Source organism: Gastrolobium bilobum, unplaced genomic scaffold (genome assembly GCF_033153095.1).
Source record: "Gastrolobium bilobum isolate Gb01-03AN ecotype WA unplaced genomic scaffold, APGP_CSIRO_Gbil_v1 utg5596, whole genome shotgun sequence".
In the NCBI taxonomy this organism is placed as follows: Eukaryota; Viridiplantae; Streptophyta; class Magnoliopsida; order Fabales; family Fabaceae; genus Gastrolobium; species Gastrolobium bilobum.
The window spans coordinates 78,885-88,714 of NW_026896969.1; the positions used below are offsets into that span (position 1 = coordinate 78,885).

A 9,830-nucleotide genomic window follows, 5' to 3' on the forward strand; every position below is an offset into this window, starting at 1 on the left:
TTAGGGGTGTTAACAGGCCGAGTTGAGCTTTGGTCTTAAAAAGTTAAGCATGTGTTTAAATGTGTTAGCCTGATCAAGCTTGTTACCTGTTGTGAATATAATTATCGGCATGTGCTCTGACTTATTTACAAAAAATGAAAATTTTATTTAGCCTGTTAGCCTATTTAAAAAACAAAAGAAACAAAAATTTACCCAAACAGAATGTATAATCAACCGCACTATTGATTTCATAAATATTCATAAATTTAATGTATACCCAAACAACATAATATAGATCATAATCATTCAAAAATTCTGTTTAACTAATAAAATTGGATGAAATAGATTGAGGATAGAGAGGGAGAGCTATTTTAAGTAGTATAAAAAATATAAAATAAAAATAAAAATAAAAATATTAAGCCTCTGATAGGCTCTAAGACCGAGCTTTTTATTAAACAAGCTTAAGTTCGAGCTTGATTCTAAGAACCAATTTTAAACATATAACTTCATGTCTCTTGACAGCTTAGGCAAAGTTCGTGAAAAGCACGTGGTTCATTTATCACCCTATAATAGTAACAGTAATAGATTATGTCATAACTAACATATTTTCCATGGACAAAGGCACAAACCCATTTAAGCTAGAAGCCAGCCCATTTACACCGCCAACGATAAATCCTAATCAGTTTATAATTTACATCAATAAAATAAGCTTTTATAATTTAAAGCTGTTTGTGAGGGTTCAGGGTTTGAAAGAGAAGCAATAGGAAAAGCCATTCAATCTTTGTGATTGATTTGCTTTGCTAAACAGTAATGGAAATCAACTTGGGAAAACTAGCATTTGACATTGATTTTCATCCATCGGATAATCTTGTTGCTGCTGGACTCATTAACGGTGATCTTCACCTGTGAGTTTGCTTCTTTTTATTTATTTACTATTATTTTTTTGCATATATGGTAATGATTATATTGAATAATGTTTCCTGCAGATACCGTTATAGTTCTGATAGTGTCCCTGTGAGGTATGAATTCTGAACCTTGTGTTTGTATAATTGTTGGATATGTGAAACCCACATGAATATTCACTCTATGTTCGTTTGCAAGTTTTGTTTTTTCATCACTATTTGCATTTGTACATTGTAATTATCTTTTTTTTTTTTTTCAGGCTGTTAGAAGTTCATGCGCACACTGAATCTTGCAGGGCTGCTAGATTCATCAATGGTGGACGTGGTAATGCCCTATGTAGTTTTAGTTGTTCATCCTCTTTTTCCTTTTTTTTTTGGTTAATTTTTTGTGAGTAAATACCCTTTTTGGTCCACGACAAAAAAAACGGAATCTATTTTAATCCCCTAGAAAAAAAAGTTCCACATGTGGTCCTTCTGAAATTCCAGTTGTTTGAAATTATGGTTCCTCTGAAATTCAAAGAAGATCCATGTTAGTCCTTCAAAAAGAACTAATATGAATACTTTTTTTTTCTAAGGAATTAAAATAGATTCCGTGTTTTGTATTGAGGACCAAAAGGGTATTCACTCATATTTTTTTTTGGTTGGTCTCATTTGGATTATTTTGACTTTAAAGTGCTTGTTATTGTGTTTGTGTTATAGCCGTTTTAACGGGTTCTCCGGATTGCTCGATTCTGGCTACTGATGTGGAAACTGGGTCTACCATTGCCCGTATTGATAATGCCCATGAGTAAGTTGATTTGCTGCAATTTCACATTTTTGTCATGATTTGGCTTACAGAATCACATGTATGCTCATTGCTTCAGAATTTGTATGTGGTTTTTCTGTTGTGCTGCAGGGCTGCGGTTAATAGATTGATAAACTTGACCGAGTCAACCGTTGCCTCGGGAGACGATGAAGGTTGTATTAAGGTAACTTGTTAGTTCCATTTGGCATTCTTAGCATTTGTATTAATGTTTTTATTTTAAATTTCCTATGTAGTACATGCCTCTGTCAACAGATTAACAATATGCTTCGTGAATAACAATTTGTTTTTCATATTCTACGTTTTCTGACTTATCAATGTAGTCTAAATTATTTTTTTCTTAAATTTCCTTTTGTTAAGTGGAGATGGGACTCTGTCTGTTTGCAATCTTCGAAGAAATAAAGTAAGTGTTATATCAGTGTTTTTTGGTTCCTTTTGAAACATAAACACTATTTGGTGCACTGGAATTTTAATCTACCTTTTCCTGATTTATTGACAGGTCCAAGCTCAATCTGAATTTTCTGAAGATGAACTATTGTCTGTTGTGCTAATGAAGGTATCATTCCCATGACTTTGCTGTGACTTTTTATGCTTGTGTAGGAAAATTTTCAAAATGTTTCTATGAAAGAGAAACTTTATTTTAATAAGTATTTTATGCATTTGTTCTTACTTCCTAAACGAAAGTAGGGAAAATGAGAGAGAGAGAGAGAGAGAGAGAGAGAGAGAGAGCACAATTTGTGATTTGCTTAAATCTAATTGTCTGGCAGTTCTGGAATGCAGAACTGGAATATATATAGAGCATACAAAAAGCTTGCTCAGCAAGCTGCTCCTAATCTAAGCTAACTGAGAGATTAGTTATATAGTGCATACAAACAAGCTTGCTCAACAAGCCCTCTCAAATCTGAAAGGCTTCACATTCACTGGTCTTCTATACACATCTAGTAAAATTAGGACAGGGTGGTGATCTGAGAACATCACCCTGGGAAGGTCCTTAACAACAGCTTCTACAAAGGATAACCTTCACTCTACATTTGCCAGTACTCTATCTAGTCTTTTGAAAACTTTGTCCAAATATTCAGTCTTTTAATTTCTTGCTTTTTATTTACAATATATTTTCTATTTGTACTGCCACTTACGGTTTCATCGGCCACCGACCCCAACTAGTTTAGGATAAAGGTGTTGTTGATGTTGTAAGTCACTTAAACTACTTTATACTTTGGGCAAATACCTCAAAAAATTAAAGTTCTTTTGAACTGAAAAGCAACTATTGAGATTTTACAGCATGGCCAAACAGGGCTATTAGTCAATGTCTTTCTTTGTTACCTTTGTACCAAAATATATATTGTGTTTGACACACTTCTCATCTTTTAAAATAATCACATGGCTAATCTTTACATTTTTTGGGTGAGTGGTCAGAATGGTAGGAAAGTTGTATGCGGATCACAAACCGGAATTCTTCTATTGTATTCATGGGGATGCTTCAAGGATTGCAGGTACACAGTGTGGAATATGTCATGATTACATGATGGAAGTGATTCTGTTTATGGAGGAGATATGTTAATTGAATTTTCTCTTGTATTTCTTATTCTACCTCTTCTACTGATGTTCTTGCTAATGGTTTCAATTCCAGCGATCGGTTTATTGATCTCTCCTCAAACTCTATTGATGCTGTGTTGAAAGTGAGTATAACATGATTATTTCAGTATCAGTAGGCTCTTTTACCATCCTTAGGTCTTGTACTAAATTTTATTTTTTATTTTTTTAATCTTAGCTTGATGAAGATAGGATTATTACTGGATCAGAGAATGGGATTATCAAGTGAGTCTTTTGCAGTTTGAGAGCAGTGTACCTCTTGTTTGGATCATCCTTCAAGCTTTTATTTCATTTGTTCTCTGGTCCTTTTATATATATGTTCATTTTTTTTGTGTTCAGCTTGGTTGGAATATTACCAAACAGAGTCATCCAGCCAATTGCAGAACACTCGGAATATCCTGTTGAGCGTCTTGGTAACATATTGTCTCTTCCTCTTTTCTCAGCATTAAATGTGGCCAATTTGGATTCTATTGTTATGAGCCTCAATTTCTTTACTGTTAGTTCTGTAGTTTTTATGTCTCAATTCATTTGCTTTGCTGAGGTGATTTTGGACCTTCACCTATGATTTGCACTGTTTTTCCTCATTATTTTGTGCTAATGAACTAGCATGCATTTTTGTATGTTTTCATGCTTTGCTTGTTCCTTGCTTCAAGTAAGTTTGACTTACATTTTTTCTTTGGTCTGGTAGCATTCTCTCATGATAGAAAGTTCCTGGGCAGTATTGCACATGATCAAATGTTAAAGGTACTTCTCTTTCTTAATTCTTCAATAATTAATAGGAATTATTTCCTGCGCTTTATTGATTTTTCTCAATTGGCACAAATATAAACAAGTAGAAAACTCTAGAATATTCTACACTCCTCCTCAAGTTGGGAGATATATATTGATCATCCCCAACTTGCTAATTAAATCCTCAAAGATGGGTTTGTGTAATCCTTTGGTGAGAATGTCGGCTGTTTGCTCCTTGGTAGGTATATATGACAAACATACACTACCCTCCTCCAATTTTTCTTTGATAAAATGACGATCAACCTCCACATGTTTGGTTCTGTCATGATGTACAGGATTTTGAGCAATACTGACTGCAGCCTTATTATCACAATAGAGTCTCACAGGTAGAGAATAAGATATCTTTAATTCTCCAAGGAGCCTTCTTAACCAGATTCCTTCACAAATGCCATGGGCTAGCGCTCGAAATTCTGCTTCTGCACTGCTTCTGGCAACAACAGATTGTTTCTTACTTCTCCAGGTCACAAGATTTCCCCAAACATAGGTACAATATCCTGAAGTGGATCTTCGGTCCATAGCAGAGCCAGCCCAATCAGCATCTGTATAGATTTCTATCATCCTCTTGTGTCCCCTTTTAAAGAGCATTCCTCGACCAGCGGTGTTTTTGAGGTACTTGAGGATTCTATAAACAGCACTAAGGTGTTTTTCCTTAGGAGAATGCATGAATTGGCTAACCATGCTAACCGCAAATGCAATATCAGGCCGAGTGTGAGATAAGTAGATCAGCTTCCCTACCAACCTTTGGTATTGCTCCCTGTCAACATCTTTTCCATCTTCAATTCCCAATTTAATATTGGGTTCAACTGGAGTTTCTGCAGGCTTGCACCCAAGCATACCTGTTTCTTGTAGCAGGTCTAGAATATATTTCTTCTGAGATAAGGAAATTCCTGCCTTGCTACGAGCAACTTCCATTCCAAGAAAATATTTGAGAGATCCAAGATCCTTTAGTTCAAACTGACTAGCTAAACCCTCTTTTAAAGATTTTATTTCTTCCCAGTCATCACCTGTGACAATTATGTCGTCAACATAAACAATGAGGATAGCAATTTTGCCACTATCGGAGTGTTTAAAAAATAAAGTGTGATCAGTCTGAGCTTGGATAAATCCTCTTTCTTTAACAACACGAGTAAACTTTTCAAACCACTCTCTAGGGGATTGTTTAAGTCCATAAAGAGATTTCTTCAACATGCATACAGAACCATCTCCCTGTTCAAAACCAGGTGGTGGATCCATGTAAACTTCCTCATGTAAGTCCCCATTTAACAAAGCGTTCTTTACGTCCAATTGATGCAAGGGCCAACCAAGGTTGGCAGCAAGTGATAGTAAGACTCGGATAGAGTTAAGTTTGGCAACGGGAGCGAACGTCTCCTGATAGTCTATCCCATAAGTCTGAGTAAATCCTTTGGCAACCAATCTGGCCTTATATTTGTTGATGCTGTTATCTGCATTAAATTTTATTGTGAACACTCATTTGCAACCTACAGTTTTCTTTCCTCTGGGAAGTGCCACGGACTCCCAAGTTCCATTTTTTTTAAGAGCATCCATTTCTTCAAAGACTGCATCCCTCCATTTAGGGTCATTAAGTGCCTCTTGGATATTTTTTGGTATTTTTGTACCGTCTAATATAGTGTTGAAAGCACGAAAACCTGGAGATAACTTTTCATATGAAATGTGATGAGAAATAGGATGAGCAGTGCAAGATCTAGTACCTTTTCGAAGGGCAATGGGCACATCTAGGTCAGCTGTACCAGTGTTCTCAAGTGGATTGCTGGAACTAGGACTCGGGTCAGAATCCTGGCAGTCTAGAGGATCTTGAGGAGATTTTCGCCTGCTGTAGAATTTTCCCCATTTACCGGGAGGATCTCCAGTCTCTGGTACAATTGCTGTCCTTGTCTCCTGTACATTAACTCCCCCTGACTCCAAAGGTAAAGAAACAACAGATGTTTCCAAGGGTAAAGGTAAGACAGTAGAATTATTTGGATTCCAAGACTTGTCTTCATTTATACCAATAGACTCCCCCTGAAGAGAAGTCGAGGGAAAAAATGATTGTGTTTCACAAAAAGTAACATCCATAGAAACAAAGACCTTTCGAAGAGAAGGTGAGTAGCACTTGTAACCTTTTTGATTAGGAGGATATCCTATGAAGACACATTTAACAGACTTATGATCAAGTTTGGACCTTTGATGTGGAGGAATATGAACAAAAACCACGCAGCCAAACAACTTTGGAGGAAGGGAAGAGAGAGCCCGAAAGGAGGGAAAAGAGCGGGTAAGGCAAGATATGGGAGAATGAAAATTCAGGACGCGAGAGGGCATCCGATTGATGAGATATGAGGCAGTCAAGACAGCCTCCCCCCACAGGTATTTAGGGACATGCATTGTAGACAAGAGGGCTCTAGCAACTTCAATGAGATGTCTATTTTTCCTTTCAGCCACCCCATTTTGTTGAGGGGTGTTAGGACAAGAACTTTGATGGATAATACCTTGCTTGGTTAGGTAATCACCAAGAACAGAATTAAAATATTCAGTACCGTTGTCAGTTCGCAGGATTTGGATAGAGGTCTGGAATTGAGTTTGTACCATAGCATGAAAATTTTTAAAAGTGGCTGCAGCTTCAGACTTATCTTTTAGAAGATATACCCAGCATACTCTAGAATGATCATCAATAAAGGTAATAAACCAACGAGTTCCAGATATATTTTTTCACGAGCTGGGCCCCAAATATCACTATGAATCAATGTAAATGGAGACGAAACATGATAATCTCTAGGGAAATAAGAAACACGAGAGTGTTTTGCAAACTGACAATCATCACAAAAAAAGGAACTTGGTTTTTTGTTGATAAATAAGTTTGGAAGCAGCTTTTGAAGATAAAAGAAATTTGGGTGTCCTAAACGACGATGCCACAACAAAACATCATTACAATCGTCTGATAAACATAAAGAGTGATTTGCAAAAAATCTCTTTTCATGAGAATCTTCTTCAAAATAGTAAAGCCCTTCTTCCTCTCTAGCACTGCCAATCATCAGCCTCGAATCCTGTTCTTGAAAAACACAGGTTTTGGCAGAGAATTTAGCAACACAATGCAATTCAGAGGAAAGTTTACTAATAGAGATAAGGTTACAAGTAAGAGAAGGGACATGAAGGACAGAATTCAGAGTAATATGTTCAGAGAGCTTAATGGATCCCTTTCCCGCAATATTAGAGAAACTACCATCAGCCGTCCTTATTCGTGACTGGTGATAATAAGGGGTATAAGAACAAAACAGGGATGCATTACCTGTCATATGATCAGAAGCTCCCGAATCAAGAATCCAACGACTACTATGATCAACATGGAATGCCATACCTTGTTGAGCAACATGACTAGTTGCCTCAGCAGATTGAGACATCACCTTCTGAGATTGCTCATAATTCTTACCGTTTAAACGGTGGTTAGTAATCTGTATAGCTGGGTTGTCTCCGGAAGACGAAGAACAGGGAAGAGGAAAGACACCGGAAACATTACCGGATGATTTTTCAGAATGCTTATTCTCAGCCTCAATATTTTCAACTTCCATTGTTCAAAATAAAAAAATAAAAATAAAAACAAAAAAGGAACTCCAATCGTTCAGAACTGAAAAATCACGAAGAGGAACCAACTGGACCCAACAAGAAGAGTGCTCCAATCGTGATTTAAACCCCCAGAACAGGAAGAGGACGGCCAGGCGAGCCGTTCTGTGAAAGCCGCGTGACAAACGGAGGCCGGCAGGGCGGCGCGTGGCTCACACGCGCCGGAGAGGCAGTTCTGCAGTGGCGGCGCGTGGCTGACTTTCCGGCGACGGGGCTGACGTGGGTCGACTCGGAAATGGCTTCTGAGTCCAATGGTGGCCTTGGTTTCGTGATTGGAGGGGTCCAGATATGGTTTCTGAGTTATTTTAATAAACAGTGAAAAATGGAAAACGGAAGGAAACGTGAAGGTTTACAAGATGACCACAGGATAACCTGCTCTTGATACCATGATGAAATATAAGACTGAAATGTATTTTTCATATATTGATTGACACCCAAAGGGATCTTTATATACAGATTACAAGGTAGTTAAGGAGTTGAAGTAATAAATAAAATACACAGTAACCGAAGAGGCATCACACTACTCAAAGGAACAAGTAGCTAGAAACAAGTAGAAAACTCTAGAATATTCTACATATACAAGGCACTCCTTATCATGATTGTAACTTTAAACCCTATCTGGTAATTTTGTTGGGGCTTCTCAACTTTTCTCAGTAACAATTGCCTTAAATATAAAGGTGACTCAGAGTGGATAGGATTTTGAGCAGAATTAAATATTTCCACCAAATGCTGATATTGTAAATGTAAAGTAAGATTTAGCAATATTAATTGATGTGTCTAGTAGTGTTGTTGTAATTAGAATGGGCTTTTGCGACTGAAAAGGGGATAAATGATGGTATGCAATAAGGTAGATGAGTTGGGTCCGCTGTCAGACACAGATTTTTGTACTTATAAATGTATGATGATGGATATTTACCATAAGTTAATTATTTGGATGGGGTTTTGTGAGAAGTTATAATTTTCTGCTTACAAATGCTGGACGGCAGGTAAACGTGGAGAAGTTAAATCAGTCAATTCATCATATGGTCCATGGACCTTTAAAAGAACATATATTTTACCATACTGGTTGGATGAATTTGCAACAGTTTGGCTTAAAATGTTTCCTGTCAATCCGTTGAGGTGTCCTTATATCGCAATAATGATGGATGGGTCACTGTTTAAAATGTGAAACCATTGGTTGCATGTGGTCTGTATATGAATGTATTTTTACTATTTTGTACAGATTATATTGATAAATCAGTTGTCTGAACATTCAACATTTTCTTCTTGTACAGCTATGGGACTTGGATAATATACTGCAAGGTTCGAGAAGCACACAGAGAAATGAAGCTGGAGTGGTTGACAGTGACAGTGATGAGATGGATCTAGATGATGATCCTTCTGAGTTTAGTAAAGGTATGATATGATTTGTATATGTAAATGTTACTGATTGTCCATCACTGTAAAGGTATGACATATCTTGTATTTCATTGATGATACCATTGCAGGAAACAAGAGAAAGAATGCAAGTAATGGGCATGTCCTAGGTGATTCAAACAACTTCTTTGCAGATTTATAGGGTATTGTGGATGCAATTTTGTTCAAATGTGACACCCCAATTAGAACACTTGCAAGCGGGATTTCCTGATCAAAATCTTCAAGTTCAAGGTGCCCCTTCCATAAATGGATACCTAATGAAGACATTGTCCCGGAGATATTCGGCGTGTGATGTTGGTTGCCATTTCCTAATCTATTTATTTTTTTATCCTGTTTCATTAATGTTCCAATTTTAGGGTCGTTTAACCAGTTTATTTGTTGAGAACTTGAGATGCCTTGGAGAAGTTTGTCCTATGGTGTAACCAGTTGTGAATTGCAAATCCACAGGGTGGTTGAATTTACTTCCTTTCTTAATGTTTTCTTTCTCTATTAGAGAGTTAGAGTTACTTAGTTACTCAGTTACTTTCTATTATTCTCCAACCAATTTACTAAGCCTCACAAAGGCAATGAAAATTTTGTTATATCATTAGCCGAAACAAGAACCCTAAAGCAAAATAGTAGTAGTATTGAAAATATTTGCTGCTAGTATGAGCCTCTTGTAAACAAAGAACATCCAACAACATAAGGTTAAAATCAATAATTAGTATAGGAAATGAAACTTTTAATAGATCAATTAT

At 36.8% G+C, this 9,830-nt stretch overlaps 1 pseudogene; it reads left to right on the top strand.

Annotated features, from left to right (window-relative positions):
• Nucleotides 1-718: 718 nt before the first annotated feature.
• Nucleotides 719-9,542, top strand: LOC133303077 (WD repeat-containing protein 55-like; annotated as a pseudogene).
• The last annotated feature ends 288 nt before the right edge of the window (nucleotides 9,543-9,830 follow it).